This window comes from Leptonychotes weddellii, chromosome 14 (assembly GCF_054177405.1).
Source record: "Leptonychotes weddellii isolate Sample4059 chromosome 14, ASM5417740v2, whole genome shotgun sequence".
Taxonomy (NCBI): domain Eukaryota; kingdom Metazoa; phylum Chordata; class Mammalia; order Carnivora; family Phocidae; genus Leptonychotes; species Leptonychotes weddellii.
This window is the reverse complement of record NC_138382.1, coordinates 34,197,261-34,215,653: the sequence shown is the minus strand read 5'-3', so window position 1 is coordinate 34,215,653 and position 18,393 is coordinate 34,197,261.

The window sequence follows — 18,393 nt, the reverse complement described above, 5'->3', positions numbered from 1 at the left end:
TGGGGGGGGAGCAGGCGTATGGACCCGGCAGAGGGCTGCCTGGCGTGGCAGGTCCTGCCCTTGGAGGCGCCCAGGAGCCGGGCTGGGGGCTCTGCCCGATACACAACGCTCTGGCAGCAGTGAAAGGGCAGAGGGGGGAGGCGAGAGCGGGATGCTGAGAGGAGCTGACAGGGAACGTGCCTTCGCCCTTTCCTCTCCTAGGGACTGGTGCCTGGAATTTGAAGGCCCCTGCATGTGGCATGGCCCGCCCTTTGGCATCTGGGTCATGGCCACCGGCAGACCGACAGGAGAAACTGCTCAGGCTGAGCGGGGCCGTAACATGCCCAGAGCAGCTCTCTCACACACGATCTCATTAGGTCCTCGAGGGTGATGTGGGCAGAATCACTCACCTCTGAGCGCATCAAACTTTCCTTCTAGGAACTGAGGGTGAGTGTCATGGCCAAGGTCACAAGGTGTGCAATTGATAGGACCAGGACTAGAACGCCGGTTCTGTAACTCTCAGAGTCTCTTCCCACAGATTTTTCCAGAGGTGTAGCAAGTCATCCCAAAGGTCAAGACAAAGCTCGACAACAAATAGCATGCAGGCCCAAGATAGATAGGCATTCTCTCAACCGTGTCTGCTTCACCAATCTTCTAGATAATAACTGCTCTTCAGCCCTTTCCTAAAGCACATCGAGTGATGCCCAGCACACAGTGAATGCCCCTGGCTGGCAGTCATTCTCTGGCGCCTCTCTACGCCCTTCCCCCATATACGCACTTCCGCTCCTGCCAGGTGGACGCTCGCTTGCTAAGCGCCAGTGAGTCTTTGTTCCGAACACTGTGTCATGCTTGCTTTGCTTGTCTTTGTAAAAGCCTTACTGCAATTAAGGCATTTAATGAAATGTTTTGCCAACAGATGATATAATGACAGCGGAAAGAAAAGAGTCATCATTCCTTCGCAAACTGAGCAAAGTACTTTCAGAAGATGACATGATGATGGGTTGGTAGGAAATAGTGCTCTTGTTAGGTGTGGATTGGTTAACACTGGAGGTTGTGGGGAAAACGAACACATCTCAGATGAGTCTCCACTCAGAGCACTTGGCACATGTCAGCTCTCGCACCACTTTAGAGACTCGGACATTGGAAATGTAGATGATGCAGCACTGGGTGTGGTTTACTCAGGAAAGACGGCTGGACACGCCCATCCACGGACCCACACTCAAAGGAAAGGTGTTGGACCCACATCAAAGACTAGGGAATGGATGTACATTTATGTGTTTTAACTTAAAATAAAATGTTGAAGGTGTGTAGCATAATTTCCTCGGATTTCTCTTTTCAACCAGCTTTTTCCATTAACTGACCCACACCAGTCCCTACTGTGTCAGATAAAAGGGATCTTGATCTAATAGCTAACAGTTATTGAGCAATTATTTGGAGCCAGACACTATACTAAGTGCCTTTTATGTAGCATCTCTTTGAATCCTCACAATCTACCCACGAGTGCGAGGCTGACATTGTCCTGTGGTGGCACGTGGGCCAGTTTTTACAGGTCCTGGTGGCTCTGCCTCCCACCCACCTTCCTTTCTTTTGCCAGCCACAGCCCATTCCTGAATCTCATCACTATAAACCAGCACAGTCTCCTCACCGCCTCATGTTAGAAGGCATCTGAGGTCTCTGCTTCCTTGGGAAGACTCTGACCTGGCTCCCCGCCACCCCTCCCCCCACCCCACGATGGCTTTGTGGGAAAGGGAGTATGGTGGCTTCAAATGGCCCAACTCAGGCTCCAGGTTCTATGCACGGATATGAAGAAGTGAACAGGTAAACACACCTGGATCCACACCTGGGGAGGAACCCGTGAACACAGGAAGCTGGTGGGAAGTGCTCACGTTTCGTCAAGAAGATGAAATCCAGCGTGAGGCCGTGACATGGGGTGGTAGGTGAGGGCGGAACATTTTGGAGCAAAGCACTGGAAAAGGCTGCGCTAGGTACTCAGGTGGACAGGGGTGGGAGCAGGCTGAAATGTGTTCCCAGCTGCCTCCCTCACTGGGAGGCAGAGCTTCCCGATTTAAACTGGAGTCTATAAATGGGCAACCACAGTACCAGTAGCAGCAAAAACCATCACAGGAAGGAAGAAGGAGGAGGAGTTCCTCCTTCCGTTAGTGGCATTGCGGAACCCGTGACTTTTTTTTTTGAACCCGTCACTTTTGCAGCTCTCTTATTTATGGTAGAAATGTACTTGCTAGACTGTCGGTGTCAGGGCAGAAATCTGATGTCCGTGTACGTCAGTAAGATAAGGATTAGCAGGAAGGAAAGTGTAAGGAGCCACACGCTGGGAGAAATACTCACTATACATGTACCTGACAAAGGACTTACATCCAGGGTACACACAGAACTCCTACAGTGCAATAATAATAAGACAAATAACTCAGTTAAAAATAGGCAAAGATTTGAATAGACACCTCACTAAAGAAGGTATATGAACAGCCCATAAATTCAACTTCATCATCCATCAGGGAAAGGCAAATTCAACCCACAGTAAGATGCCACTACACAGACACAAAGGCAGCTAAGATTTAAGAGATTGACTGCACCAACTGTTGGCAAATAGTGGTCGTGCCAAGGGTGGGGTGGTGTAAGCAGTCTGTCCAGGGCAGGGAACAATAACAGAACAACTCAAAGCCAATCTGCTTTTGATTATCCCCATGCATCAGCAATTCTAAACAACGTCAGTGATAAGATATTGTTCCCCAGCTAGGGCAACCCCCTCCCACGGCCCCCTCCCTTGACAGCCCGCTCTTGGCCAAGACATGCAGCCATATTGAGAGTAGGGATGCCATGTGGTATAACTACCCTGGAGAGCTGCTTGGCAGTTTCTTTTAACATTAAAAAATTGTACTTGTACATATTTACCCAGGAGAAATGAAAACACAGAAGTGAATATTCAGAGCAGCTCCCTTTATACCAACCCCAACATGGAGACAATCCAAGCATTCATCAATAGGTTGAATGGATCGACAACATGCGGTACATCCATATAATGCGGTCCTATTCAGCAATCCAGACTGGGCTACCAAGGCATGCAACAAAACACTGAATCTTATAAACATTATGCCGAGCAGAAGAAGCCAGACACAAAAGAACACACACTCTTTGCATTTATTTATTTGAAGACCAAGAATGGGCAAATCTAATCTACAGAAAGTAGAACAGTGGTTGCCTGGGGCTGGGGGTGGGGGTGGGCGGTGACTAACAAGGAGTACGAGAGAACTTTCTGGTACGGGGGTACCGTTCATGACCTTGACTGTCATAGTAGCTATGCAAGTGACCATATTTGCCCAAACTCATCAAAACTGTGTACCTAAAATGTGTGCATTTGGTTGTGTGTCAATTATGCTCCAATAAGGTTGATATAAAACTGAAATTTGAAACAAAGGAAAAAGAAAGACCTAGAGTCAGAACCAGGACAGATATTGGTGAATTTGAGAAATGTCCCAGGCTCTTCATGGTCATTTCTGAGTCGGACTCCTTCAACACTCCAGAGACACTCCTGTAGACCACACTTGCAAGGACCAATCTCTACGTGTATTGACATTCACCATATGGAAAGCCGTGCACAGTGTGATCTACAGAAATTTGTATTTCTTCCCTCTGAAGTGTTTTTATGGTTCTCTCAAGTTCCAATGTTTTTGGTTCCTTCAGGTGTAGGCAAAAACTCTCTGAGTGACTATGATCGTAATAATAATGCTAACAGCTCACATTTATTGAACATTCGCTGGGGCCAGCCATTATGCTAAGCGATTCGCCTGCATTTTTGTATGTAATCTTCCCATAACCCTGACCCTCTGAGGCATTACTCCCATTTTTCAGATTAGGACTGAGGTACAGAGAGGGGAAGGCTCTTGTCAAGGGCACACAGCTAGTTAGACCAAGACTGGCGTTCAGGTCTCCCTGACTCTGAGACTGAGCTCCAGGAACACTGACCCGGCTCACCCAATATTGCCATCACTATCTGGTAAACGAGACCACAGGGTCCTCCAGAAGGAGGCCCAAAGCATGCCCACCGCGCCAAGCACTCACTAGCCGTATCTGCCAGTATCTTCAGGGCAGTGTCCCTTCCCCAGGAGCCTTCTTAAACCCAGCCTTGCCTGAGGTCACCACGGTGCCTGGCAGACGGGCTCGGGCTATGTGATGAGTTCTTGATAGCTTCACTGATGGACTGAAAGCCACGGCAGAGTTGAACTGCCTTGTCCTCGTGGGCCAGGGGTGAGGTGGGGGAGGCTGGGATGATTCCTCCTTGACCTTCTGCTCCTGCCTTGAGCTTTGCTTCCCCCCATCTCTTCCCTCCCCGAGGATTCTGTGAAGTTTATTCTTATGAACTGTGACCTTGACCATATATATATATATATATATATAGGTGTATTCTAATGGGAACCTGCATTCCTCCCACCGTGGGGCGGGGTGAGGAAGTTCTGTGGGGCTCAGGGGAGCCCTGGAGGAAATTGTCCAAGTCCCCTGAGGGCTACATCATGACACTCAAGGGCAGAAGGAAGGTCGGGCCAGCTTGACAAGCAAACCCAGGCAGTTACAAAAGGGGAGGGGAGATGGGGGCCAGGAGGGACATTGAGCTGGACCAGCCTCTTGTTGGGGGAGGCCCGTCTGGAGGCCTGGGAGGAGGGGGCGCGTCTGCAGAAGAAGAGAGGAGGAGATAATGGAATCCAATCGAGCTCCCGAAAACGTGTCATCTTGTGGCTGCCGAAATCCTTTGACTACGTTAAATCCTTAATCAGAGGAGCCTAAGACTGCAATGACTACATGGAGACATGTTAGTCCAGATAAATCCTCGCAGGTTTCCAAGATCTGAAGGGCCCCGGCACTTCCCTCCACGGCGGCTACCCTCTGCCCTCTCCTCCATGATGTCGCCATTGAAGTTCCGCTCTCCCCACGCATGGTGTCAGTTGACATTGACAGTTGTAGCGCTCTCACACCGACTCTGGAGGATTATTAGCTTTGAAGCTATTTGGCCTTGAGCAGTGAATTCTTTTTTGAGCTCACACTGGCTTATAATATCTGAGAAGGCTTGCTCCACTCTGGCCCCAGCTTGAATTAGGAGAGGAGGCTGCTTTCCAACTTGGAACTGATACCAGCAGGAACAGAATGGGGAATATTATCCATTTCTGATGGGCAATGGAGTTAGTGTTCTGGAATCCCCCCGAGGCCTTCACACCGAGTTTCCATTTTAACATCAGAGTTGCAGCCGCGGCCGGGGCTGGCCTCCGCCTGCCATCGTCCGAGCAGCCTCACAGCTGGACGCAGGGAAGGACTCGAGGAATACATGCTCCTCTGGCCTCTAATCTGTTTGTTATTAGGCTGTTGGAAACCCCTCAGTGGGGCTGGAAGCTGATGTCAGAAGAGTATAATTCAAGGGTATGTTTAAAAAAAAAAAAAAAAAAAGAAGGGAAAAAAAGAAAGAGCTCCCTTCTGTGATAATTTGCATGTGGTGAATACAAGTGTCTGGGGGGATTAATTAGCTGAACAAAGCTGGGGAAGGGACTGCCAATGAATTGGCAAAAAGAGTGACCCGAAGAGCTTCTGACCTGCTCTTAATTTCCTATCAGGATTTCAAGCAAATGTCTCTCGCAGAATTGATTTAAGGGAAAAGAGATGCCCCTGCCTCCATGCCCAGCCTCAACCTCTAGCTGACTCGAAAGAGTGTGCCCTTCCTCACCCTCCACAGACCACACCACTGTTCCCAAAGAAACTTGGGGAACGGGGCCTAGTAGCCTCAGTTTTGCTAGACCGTCAGCTGGGGTAAATGATGGGGCAGTGGAGGAATTCTGGAGAGCTTTCTTACGAAAAAAAGAAAATAACTCCCAAGTTTTCAGGTTGCTGATTTAGGGAGAAGTAAAGTTTTCTTGAAGATTATCACTTATTTATCTCTGTGTTCTTATTTGTCTCCCTGTTATCACTTATTTATCGGTCTGTGTGAAGGTCAACCTTCCCCAATACTATTTATGTCCATAATTCATGGGCTGCTTTTCTCCTGATGCAACTGGTTTTGGGGCTGTACCGGGCTTGGAGCTTAAAGAAACGCGAATGAGATCCTTCCCGAGGAGGGCCGGCCTCAGAGTTGGGGCTGGCTGGAATCAGTTCAGCGCCACTGCCAAACATCAAAGCTGATGAAGTAAACGTGCCCAGGAGAAGACGTTAACAGAGGGGAAAGCACAACATTCGTGAGAAGGGGGGACGCTGGGAGAACAGCTGGAGGGAATGGAGCGAGTTTTAGAACGCAAACCCACCGAACAAACCCACACTCATTCCTCTCTGTGGTGCCGCCGTTGAAAAACGTCCTTGCATTTTGTCTCTGACGCTCAGGAAAGTAAACGGTGCATTTCCTCCACGTTAACCGATGCTCCCTGCCCACCCCTCACCATTTCTGAGCTCAGGATGTCCTACAGCTGATGGGTCCACTGAATGTATCAGCGGCCACCAAAAGGTGATATTAACACGATGGCATGTCTTACGGTCAGTGTATGACAAACGGGGAAATGTGGCCAGAAGGAAAGTATTTAATCTTTCAAAGATGCCAGTGAGACCGGTAACCCTTTGTTCCATGGGATGACTCTTGGAGACAAAGCCTGCACACAGCTAGAAGCACACACACAGATGATTTGGGTACATGCTGAGGTGAGAGTCTATGAACCGGCCATGTCTACCAATATCCAGACAATGAATGAGTGGTGTCCATGCTGACATTCCCATTATTAACTTAAGCAACTGATGGGTGCTCACCTCATCAAGGCTTACTTATTTTGGCAAAATGATAAATTGCACTCATATTTTTTCTGCCCAAAGGCAAATTGGTGAGCTTTAAAAAAAAAAGAAACACACACACACACACAAAACTCTTTTGGGTCTGTTAATAATTTCCAAAGAAAAGAGCAGCCAATGGTTGAATAAATAAACCATTCTTGATGACAATTTAAGAACCGGAGTAACAATATGTGTGCTTATGTGTGCTTGTGTGTGTGTGAACACACACATAGTGCAAACAACTCCTGATTAAACCTATTAATTTGGGAAGTACTATACTAGCTGATCCTGTGTTTGAGTGTGTACATTATTTGTGTATACACATATAATATTTTGCAGAGAATGGTAAAAAAAAAGTAGCTGATGTCTAGTGTTCAAGGAGTTGGCTAATGACAGATAACTGACAAAAACAAAGCATAAGCAATTCCCAGGAGTAATTTAGTAATTCATAATAACCATAATTTCAAAGACAGAATGGACTGCTTTTGGAGGTAGTGAGTTCCCGGTCACTAAAAGTGTGATTAGCAAATGTCAAAGGACCATTGGATAGGAATATTTTGATTATAGTCCTCTAACAAATGTGGGGAATTGGATGTGGTGAATTTTTGCATTCTTTCCAATGCAAGAATGGAAAGATTCTGTGACATAGAATATGCAATATCATCTTAAATGAGAGCACATTGAAGGCAAAGTGTCATCTTGTTTTTACATAGTCCACAGGACATGCCCTCAGTGTATACAGAAGTATGAATCGGTTGGATGAGATGATTTCTGATACCCTTTCCAGTGCAAAATGGGAGTTTGTGAATTAACTGTATTAGGGTTCTGCAGAGCAGCAGAACCAGTAGGGTATATCTGTATCTGTATCTGTATCAGTGTGTGCTTGTATATATGTAAAGAAAGAGACACTTATTATGAGGAATTAATCCACACGATTGTAGAGGCTAAGTCCCATGATCTACTGTTGGCAGACTAGAGACCCAGGGAAGCCAGTGGTATAATTCAGTCTGAGTCGGAAGAGCTGAGAACGAGGGGAGCCAATGATATAAATCCCAGTTCAAGGTTCAAGGGCGGGAGAAGACCCAGTCCCAGCTGAAGCAGACAGACAAGAAGAAGAAGAAGGGGTGAATTCCTCCTTCCTACACCTTACGTTCTATTCAGGCGCGCAAGGCTTTGGATGGTGCCAGCCATACTGGGGAGGGCAATCCACTTTATACTGAGTTCACCGATTCCAATGCTAATCTTGTCCAGAAACAGCCTCACAGACACACCCAGAAAAAAAAATGTCCCATCTGGGCGCCTTGTGACACAGTCAGGTTGACACATATGACCCAGCAATTAACTATCACATTCATGTATGTCAGCCTATGACAGTAATGTGCATGGAATGCATGACTTCCTTCCTCAAGAATGTATTTTACTACACCAGTGGCTCTTTCTCGTTTTGCATCCCGTGCTCTTTGAATCAGTGACTTGTGGCACTCCTGATGGGATTAAGTTCTAGCCATCGTTATTTCACTGTTTACTTGTCTGTCCTTCAGCCCTGAGCTGCCCTTGAGTAGAACTGTTGACCAGCTCGGCCACATATTGTTATACGCTCCTCAGGAAGTTCTCCCACTTCCAGTAAACCCCACTCTACCCTGAAAGCTGGCTCCTCGTTAGGCCTCACCTCTTACCCTCGCAGGCAGGTGGACCCTGATCCACACTCTTTGCAGGCTGGCTCGGCTCCCTTCCATCTGATCGACATCACCGGAACAGAATGCACCCCTGTTGGAACAAAAATGAATTTCACACACTGATTGGAATTTGGTGGCACGCTGGTGAAAGGGAGGAGAACCATTATTCCAAACGAGTCTGTACTGTTTGTCGAACATCTGATGCTCAGCAGTAAAACAGAGCAGGTCATACTTCAATCTTCCGTGCTCAGGTTGGCCGGTTACCTTCCATTGAACCTTTCTGATGCTTGATGTGTTTGCAAGAAGTCAGGCTCCTCCAGGTACTGGGCATAATTTTCAGAAACTTTGCTGAAAATCAATGAGGGCTGGCAGGGGCAGGCGAGAGCTGCTTCTCAGTATGGGCACCTTAATAATACAGCCCAGGACAATAAAATGGGCATTCAATGACAGTTAAGCACCTTGGACGTGACCCAACATGTGCAACCATTTTTCGGACTCTGTCGCCCGCCCCCTGCCCATTCAGCTTTGCTTTTGAACTTCCGTTTTTCGCTGTCCTTAAATGGGTCCTTGGGCTCTGCCTGGGCCACATATATATATGTGCACATGGCCACATCAGTGATGGCCTGCACAGATCCGTAGCCAGAGGGAGCACAAGGGTCCGCAAGACGGAGCCCTGCACGCTAAGCGTTGCTAGCTACATCACAAAGTTTCGTCTTCCTTTCCTATGCCAGCCTGAGTCTGTCTAGTTTGCTTCAATACGTCGTGGGTTCAACAGAGACTTTTTCAGGGAGCTGGGCTCTTGTGATTTTTCATTCCACATCTCCCACTGCTCCCACCCCCCAAACGGTTTGCAACACTCTCCCCGCCAAAGAATGCTGACCTCCACTTTCACACAAAGCACGGAGGGGCTCAGCTAGTCTTTCCTGCAGCTTTGATTTTAATTCAAGTGATGTGAGCATTGAGGACTTCTCAAGAGGATATCTTGCAAACTTCAAATTGCTATTGCTTTTTTGGGACATTAAAGAAAGTTTCTCGTGCCCCTAGGCTTCCCGGAGGACACTTCCAAACACCAAATCTGCTTTGACTTGAAGGAGGATGACGTGTGTACACTCAATAGAATGGTAAGGAGCGGTGAGGAATACAGATGTAGCAGGGTCACAGATGCACTCACACTCCACCCATAGGTGCAATATCAAGCTGGTCTGAGCTTCCTTAGGCAGCCCCCCTACTTGCCAATTAGCAATATCTGAGTCTCTTCCAATTTAAATGCTCTCATTTTAATTTAAATACTTTAGTTATTAGAAATTCAATTCCTTTCCGGGGCTGGCTTCAATTTCCCCCCTTAAACATCTTGTCCTCTATAGGTAAAAGCTCATTCTCCATCCAGGGTGGTTAAAGAGGCTTCATGTTATGTGGTGGGAGAGGAGAAAGGGGACCATGTGAGATCTTCTGGATCTCTGAGGCAAAATTGGCAGGACTGGCCAGGCCCCTGTCCTGGGATCAATGTCCACCTGGCCTTTTGGGGATGATGTAATGGCCCCCACTTCCGGCCATTTCTCCTGATCTCAGGGCCTATCATGGCCTCTTCATCCGGATCATGGTTTTCGTCACCCCGCCTTCACACCCCTATACCCTAGAATCCCCCAGGTGCCCTCTAGGGACACTAGGGACCCAGGGATCGTTGTAGGCTCACAAGCCTGATTACCTTCTTCCACTATTGAGTCTCTAGTCTCCTGACATTCTCAGCCTTCCCCTCCGTCTCTCTACTGTGCCCCCTGTTCCAGGGCTTAGGATCTGAGAGGAGAGCTCAGGCCTTACCTGGCTTCCTTCTCTGCCTGCCCCCTTTGCCTTCTTCATCCAATCCCTTAGGCTGAACGGAGCCCGTTTTCCACACCTCCACATCCCATCCTGATGGCACAGAGTAAATCTCTAGGATCTATTCCACCAGGTATGGCTCTCGATATACTAATGGGAGCTAAAGGAATTTAGAAAATCCCCTTCCTTTTCAACAATGCCTGGCTTTGAAGATGATTTTCTTGCTTAAGAGGTCAAGAAAGTCAGCTTTGAGATTGAAACTGATCAATGGTCTCTTTGTTCTAGGCAGTATCCCTGGGGCCAGAAGCCTTGTGCCTCAGCCTTGGAGGTGGAAGACTGCAGGGGAAGGTGATTTAAGAGGAAACCAGAAAGTTAGAAGTGTAATATTTGCAAAATATTATCCCCGTTACAGAAATGTGATTCCGAGCTTTCAAGAAGCACAAACACTCCCGTTTTAGGAAATGTCCATTTATACAATTTTCCTGTTTGAAGCATCCATAATTTTCGACTTCCTTCCTAAAGCACTTTCCCCAGAGTCGCATGTACTTTGAAAGACTGTCTTTGAAGTATTTTATTCCACATTCTTTCTCTATTTTTCCAGTTAACAAACAACAGAGAATCTGCAATGCGTTATCTCTACCTATTTGCTCTTTCTCTACCCTAGATTCTCCCTTCACTTAGCACTCCCTTCCCTCTTGGGAGCGCCTAAGTCACAAGGTCATGGCGCAGAAGAGAATTATAATCCTTGTGACTGGAAGGAAGCGAGATGGTTTGGTGGCAACATGCTGAGTGGTTGTTTGATCATTACTAAGCAAGAACAGCCAACTTGGTTTTCATTAGGGAAATAAAATTGAAACTTTCTTTGTTATCTCCACGGTAATGGCCATGACCCCAAAGAAGATGGACACAGCACAGAGAGGAGTTAAGTTTTCCTTGTGCTTGTCAAAGCACGTCACCGCTCTCCCATGGAGTGTGCTACAGTTCTCCTAATGCAATTAGGCAGCACCTTCTTTTTCTGTGGAAATGCTCTTACAGATGTCAGTCTGGCTTACGGTCACTAGGCTGGGAAGAACTTGTTATGGAACCTGAAACTTGGCCTGATTACATGTTTTGCAACAAAACCCCAAAGTTCACATGAACTTTTCAACTGGTGAGTTTGGCTGGGGGTTCATCCCAGGTTCACTTGGGTTTTCGGACAGAAGATTCTGACCCAGAGGTGCGTAGTATGGTGCTTCCTGTCTGATGTCTTCTTCGTCTTCCCAAACCTGCTGGGCGACACTCTCTACCCCATTCTTTGGATGTGACAGGAAGCCACTTCTTCTCCACAGAACTCTGTGGATAGAATGCAGTCTCCATGACACAGCCCTCCTTACCAACACACATACAATGGTTCTGAGGATGGGACTTGTCTTGGGGAATGCAATACAAAGTAGCACCTAACAGCACCAGCTTCTAGAACTTCCATTCCAAAGCCAGCTACATTTTTGGGGCCCAGTGCAAAATGAAAACGCAGGGTCCCTTGTTCAAAAAAGCAGGAAAAATGCCATTAAGTGTACCAAGAAACAAAGCTTTTTCCTTTCCTTTGTGGCCTCTCTCTTGATTTATCATGGTGGGTTTTTTTATTTGCTAGTTAGTGTCATTCTACATGAAGAGAAATTAAAATCTCAAATTATTAGCATACCTTGTACGGTTTGATTTTATGTTTCAGAGTGTGTTTTAAAAGTTGACATCAGAGCATTTAACTCATGCAGAATCGTTATAATGACACAGTTCTTACTTTGCAGCTCACACATGTATTTCATTGTTCCTGGAATAGAGGGGACATGGCACAAAACGAACTCAACGGTTTTATTTTGCTTCTTGACATGCATACATCCTATTACCATCTGTATCGTTGGCCAACTGGAGAGTGAGGGAAAACTGAGAGGGAAGAAACTGGGGGTTATCTTATCTCTCTCTTTCCTTCCATGTTATCATTCTCCGTGGAAGTGGCTGGCTAATAAAGAGAAGCAACAAGAGGAAGAAAGGATAGGAGAGGGTTCATTGATCGTTTGTGTTCTTAGAATGCTATTGCCCTCTTTCTGTGTCAGAAGCAAGTTCTGGTTCAGATGAAAAGGATGCAGCCTCTCAGGGCTGTCAGCAACCCCTATTTACTTACTCGTAGACATAACACTCTTACCTTGTATTCACTTTGAGACTCACCGAACTATCACACATCACAGGTCCCCTGAAACTCTGTGCCATGGGGCATCCCAAACGCTGTATGTGAATGGGGAAACAAGGATGCATTGTGCACATCTCCTCTGCTCAGGCATGTGCTCCGTTGTCTTGTCAGGCTTCATTTACAAACCCAAGTTCAAAGACAAAATTACTAGCAATCTGAAAATGGTGACAGTGGAACATTAAACCAAGTCGTCCAGAGTGTGGGGACCTGGGTCACCGCACAGGTTGTATTCCGTGGACCTGCCCTGCGGCTGTCCCTCACCTCAGCTCACATCGTGGTCTTACCACATTTTGAATGCGTGAACTCGAGGAGGTTAGTTAATCTTCTGGAGCCTCGGTTTTCTTGTTGGTAAAATAGGAATATAAACAGTGTTTATTTTCAGCATTGTTATAAAGCATCTGCTCAGTGTCTATCATAGTATTGTCCAAAAGAAACATATTGTGAGTCAAAAGGCAAGTCTCATGAACTTTCACATTTTCTACTAGCTAGCCCCCTTAAAGACAGTAAAAAGAAACAGGTGAAAAAATTAGATAATATATTTTCTTTCACTCAAACTACCCCAAATATCATCATGTCAAGATGTAATCAATATAAGAAGTTATTGACCGTGTATTTTACATTTGCATACGAAATCTTCAAAATCTGGTGTGTATTTTACACTTAGAGCACACATTTCAAGTGCTCAGAAGCCACGAGTGGCTAGAGGGTATCTTATTGGGTCGCACAAGCTGAAAATACAGGAAATGCTCAAGAAACATCAGCCAGCCCAATGCTGAGACGGAGCATCGCATGCCAGCGATTTCTTAGGAAATGCCCAGGAACGATGCCTGTAAGGGGTGAGGGGGCTGGGGACTGGGCAGAGGGAGGGGCTGAGCCGCAGTGTAGCTGCCAAAGAGGCCTCTGTTAGGCTCTCTGGATGCTCTGAAGCTGGAGTGACCTTTCAGAGATGCCCCAAGATGAAGCAGGAAGGAGGGGCTCAGTCAAGGATGTGAGGCTTCCCTGTGGAGGGGTGTAATTTGGGGCGAGCCAGCTCCTTTTGGCCAAGCGTAGTTCCTGGGGAAGGCCCCTGTGAGCTGTCATCAGGCATCATTCCTGGCATCTGGTAAACAAGAGTCTCAGCTCTGAAAGGGTGATCTGGGTGGGACTTCACAGAATCCACTACTCTCTATCCCCTTGTTTGGTTTGAATCCACCCGCTCCGTAATACACGGTCCCGGCATCTGGGAACAAACAGCTCATGAGGATTCTGGCTGCTCTCTTTTCCCGAGGAAGCTTTTAAGAGGAAGATTCGTGAAACAAACCACATTGCCCTAATTGCTGCAACTACCATCATCTTCCTCCTGTACTGCCCTTCATCCCCGGCTAGTACCTCTGCTGGGCCCCCCTGCGAGGTGTCAGCTCCCGGTCATCATGCCCTTCTCAGGCTGTGGTCGCCAAGAGTATCCATTTACCATCACAGCTGGGTAGGGGATTGCCAAGAGATGCCCCAGGGCAAGCATTTTCCTCCCTGCCCCATTATGGGACAGCAGCCCAACCCCCCCTGATCGGGGTCACTTACTACTGATGGCATGGGGACTTCTTTTCTTGTCTGTAGATTTCTTGTCCCTGGAAACCTAATGTGACTAGGAGGCATTCACAGCATCAGGTTTAACAGGATTTTTGCTGGGAGGCAATGTGTCAATAGCTCCCAGCAATAACCATCTGATTCTCTGCTCCTTGAGCCTCCTCAAAACTTCTCAAATGTCCGAGATAATGCATACGCCGACCTCTTCCCTTCCTCCCATCGCCTGTCCTGGCCGACCTCTGGGGGGAGTGTTAACGGGCGCACTTTAAAGACAATGGCTGGACTTTGCAAACCACCACATTCCCAGCGGCTTGCACCAGTCCTGGCAAGCAGTCAGTGCTGAGCAGTGGGTGCCGACTTGCTCCAGCTGAGTGTCCACATGAGGTGCTCGTGACACGGTGGCAGGTGAAACTGCTGGCATCTCTGTCCCCACAAAATCCACCATGTAGGAGGGGACCCAGATCTCAATCTGAGCAATCGTTACGCACTGTGACGAGGAAGACACATTATAGGGAGCCCTGAGAACACCCAGCAGGAAGTCCTGACCCGGGATGCGGGCCAGCGCAGGTGTCCCCTGGGCTCCCCAGGCGGGATGCTGAGATGGTGAAGGAAACGTGGCAGCTATCTAGACAGTAAATCCGGGGTCCTTTCCTGTTCTTATGTTCTGTGCGAACGATAAAGCTAATGAGGAGAAATGAACACTTTACCTCAAGAATTAGGAGTTACTAGACTAGGATGGCAGAGAGAGAGAGAGGGAGTATTCTTAATTCTTCAGCCCCAGTTGTTTCCTTGCGTGTGTCAGAGTGTGAATTTGCACACATTTGGAAGGGTTCCAGCACTGTCGGCCGTGTCCTGGGGTGACCAGGAGGCCAGTGCTCCTTCCCACCACCCCCGGGGTGAAAGAGTCACTTACTTCTGCTTTCGGTCGGGTGGTAGCTAGAATCCCAGCTAGCCCGGTGGACAGTGGAAGCCAAAGCCATTCCACGTAGCTGCTTTCTAGTGACAGTCCCTGTAGCTGGCTCAGGCTGTTTTAAGTGGGTGCCAAGAGCACCTCAGAATTATCCTCTGGCTAACTGAGTATGAAGGAGACAGATTTTATGTCACTCTTCTGCTCTATTCATCCGTTTTACAGAGGCAAGAAATCCTCACATGTCCTGCTGCCCTATTGTGTGCTGGGGAATTCCCGTAGGCATTACCTCATTCTATCCTCCAAGATGGGTATTACTGATCCCATTATTTTTTTAGATGACGAGACTGAGGTTCATGGAGGTCAGATTACTTAAGCAAGCTCTCACGGCTAGCCAGACGCATGCATCATGTAACTATATTCTAATCGCTGCCATATTGGGAAAGCTGACATTGGAGAGTCTGCTAGTCTTCCTCCATTCTACTGTTCTCCCAGCTACTCAGGACAAAGGCCCAAAAAATGTCCTCGATTTCTCTTTTCCCCTCAAATTCCACATGCAATCCATCATCAATAAATATAGCAGTCATCACTGATGTGTCCACAAATGACATTTATATGTCAATTATTATGTACCCAAGATTATTTCACTGATGCTCACAAAGCACAATGAGGTAGGTGCTGTTAGAAGTCCCATTTTTCAGATGAGGACACTAAAATGCAGAGAAGTTAAGTAATTTGCCCAAGCTCCCATGGCTGGTGTGTGGCAGAGCAAGGATTAGACCCAGGAAGTTTGGATCCAGAGTGCATGCTTTTAAATCATTACATTTTAGTTGTATCTAATTGACTTTTTACATTTTAAATGTATCTAATTGACTCTACCTCTCAAACCCATTGTGAATTCATCTTCACTGACTCAGGGCCTGACACCCTAGTTCAAACCACCTGTATGTTGCACTTGGATTTTAGCCATAGTCTCTGTGCTTCCATTCTACAGTTCATTCTTCACAGAGAGGTCAGCAAGGGCAATTAAAATAGAAATTAGATCATATCACTCTCTACCCAGAGTTCTCTATACTCTTCACCATGACCCACAGGGCTTTTCATGATCTGTACATTGTCCTCTTCTCTGATCTCACCTCATACCGTGTTTCCCCTCGTTCGTTAGCCTCCAACTCTACTGGCCTTCTGGTATTCCTTGAATATGCCAATTCCTGCCACAGGGCCTTTGCATATGCTGGTATGCTTTTGTCCCAGATCTTTATGTAGCTCAGTCTCTGACTTTTTTACTCAGGTCTTTGTTCAAATGTAACCTCCATGGAAAGTCATTCCTTGATCACTCTGTCTGGAGTAGGCAAAATTCTAAGATGGCCCCCATGATCTGATGTAATGTCCTTGTGCAGATAGAATCTGTGATTTAATGGGATAGAACCTCCATAATTAAGTTACTGATCACTTGACTCTGAGTTAATCAAACGAAGACTCTCCTGAGTGGGGCTGACCTCATCAGATGAGCCCTTAGAAGAGGACTAAGCAGTAACAGATATTCTCCTTCTGCCTCCATGAGTTCTACAGCTGTAAAGAACTGAATTCTGCCAACAAACACACGATCTTGGAAGAGGACACCTCGCCTCGGATGTGACCCAGCCCTGGCTGACCCTTTGACTACAACCTTGTGAGATTTACACGGAGAACCCATGCCTTGATTCCCGACCATGGAAAATGTGAGATAATACATTTGTGTTGCTTTAAGCCACTAAGTTCGTGGCAATTTGTTATGCAGCAATAGAAAGTGAATACAATGTCTAAAATACATTCTTTTTTTTTTTTTTTAAGATTTTATTTATTTATTTGACAGAGAGAGACACAGCGAGAGAGGGAACACAAGCAGGGGGAGTGGGAGAGGGAGAAGCAGGCTTCCCGCAGAGCAGGGAGCCTGATGCGGGGCTCGATCCCAGGACCCTGGGATCATGACCTGAGCCGAAGGCAGACGCTCAATGACTGAGCCACCCAGGCGCCCCTGAAATACATTCTTTACCACCATTCTCAATCTCCTTTTCCTGCATTATTTATCTTTATAGCATTTTTTGACACCTGAAACTGTATCATGTAATTATTTATTTGTCTAGTCTGACTGTCCCACTGGAATATAATTTCCACAAGGGAAGAGACTTTGGCTTGTTTACTGTTGAATTTCCAGCTTCTTAGAGCTGTATCTGGCACACAGTAGGTATTCAATAGATACGTGTTGAATGAATGCATAAATAAATGTATGTGCATTCGATCTCTACCTAATTCAAATGAGGATTCTTGGGTCTACCTCAGTTTAGGCAAACTTGGCATGGAGAATCTCAATTTATATCTAAAAGAGTTTAGTATTGCTTTTTTTTTATTATCTAAGAGAACATAAAATTTACAAAATGCCATCTAGACGCAACATTTCAGGAGTATATGTATTGCATAAAGCAAGGTAAACCTGGCTGTCTAATGCCCTCATTACTGTTACTTTAAACAAATGTTAGTGTATTTTAACATTTAGAAGCAGGACAAAAAGCAGACAACCTTGACAATAGGTGCTTGTTGAAAAGCATCTTGGAGAAGCACATTGAATGAATGGAATATATGATCAAAGTGCTCCCAATGCAATTTAATGGCAGTCAAGAATAAATTTACTTTAAAAAAAAAATACTCCAGTGATGGCCGTGCCCAGAACAATTTAATGGATTATTTGAAATTGTTATAATGGTGAATTGCTCTATGAATTAAACATTCATAAAAATGGACAAAATAAACTTGTGAATACCCAGCACTATCCCTTTTTTGTTCATTTGTGATGATGGATGATCATACGCTGGGATATATTTTCACTCATTTTTCGAGGGTGGAATGTTAACATTTGCCATTTCAAACAACAGAGAGAAGAAACGTTTCGTGCTCTGAAAACAACATGTTTCTGTTCATGGTGGAGCCGAAGTATTCTCTCCCCCGGGGCTGTCTGCTCGGGAGCTCTCTTGGTGTCCTTGCTGTTGGCTGGGGTGGCGGACTCACAGGTGAGTGCCTTCAAACCGGCCACCCAGCCCTGTGCCCTTTGCCTTCTGGAACGTACCAGTAGCAATGCTGGGAAAGCACACATTGGGTTCAAAAGCCCGAGCCATTTCTCCCACCGAAGGAGGAATTTGCAAAAGCTTGGATTCTGAGATCTCATGTCTGACTTCAAGTTCTACCTTGCCTTCCCTGCCACCATGAGGCATTTTTCACACCTCCAGTAGCGGGAGCGTGGGGTCTGACTGTAGGAGGCAGCCCTGCGGCAGGCGAGCACCTGTGGGAGCCCCAACTGTGAACACTCATTCCTCTCTCCATACACAAAATAAATGACTTCTTTTCCCCAGAGAAAACACCTCATAAAAGAACAAAGTGTCCTG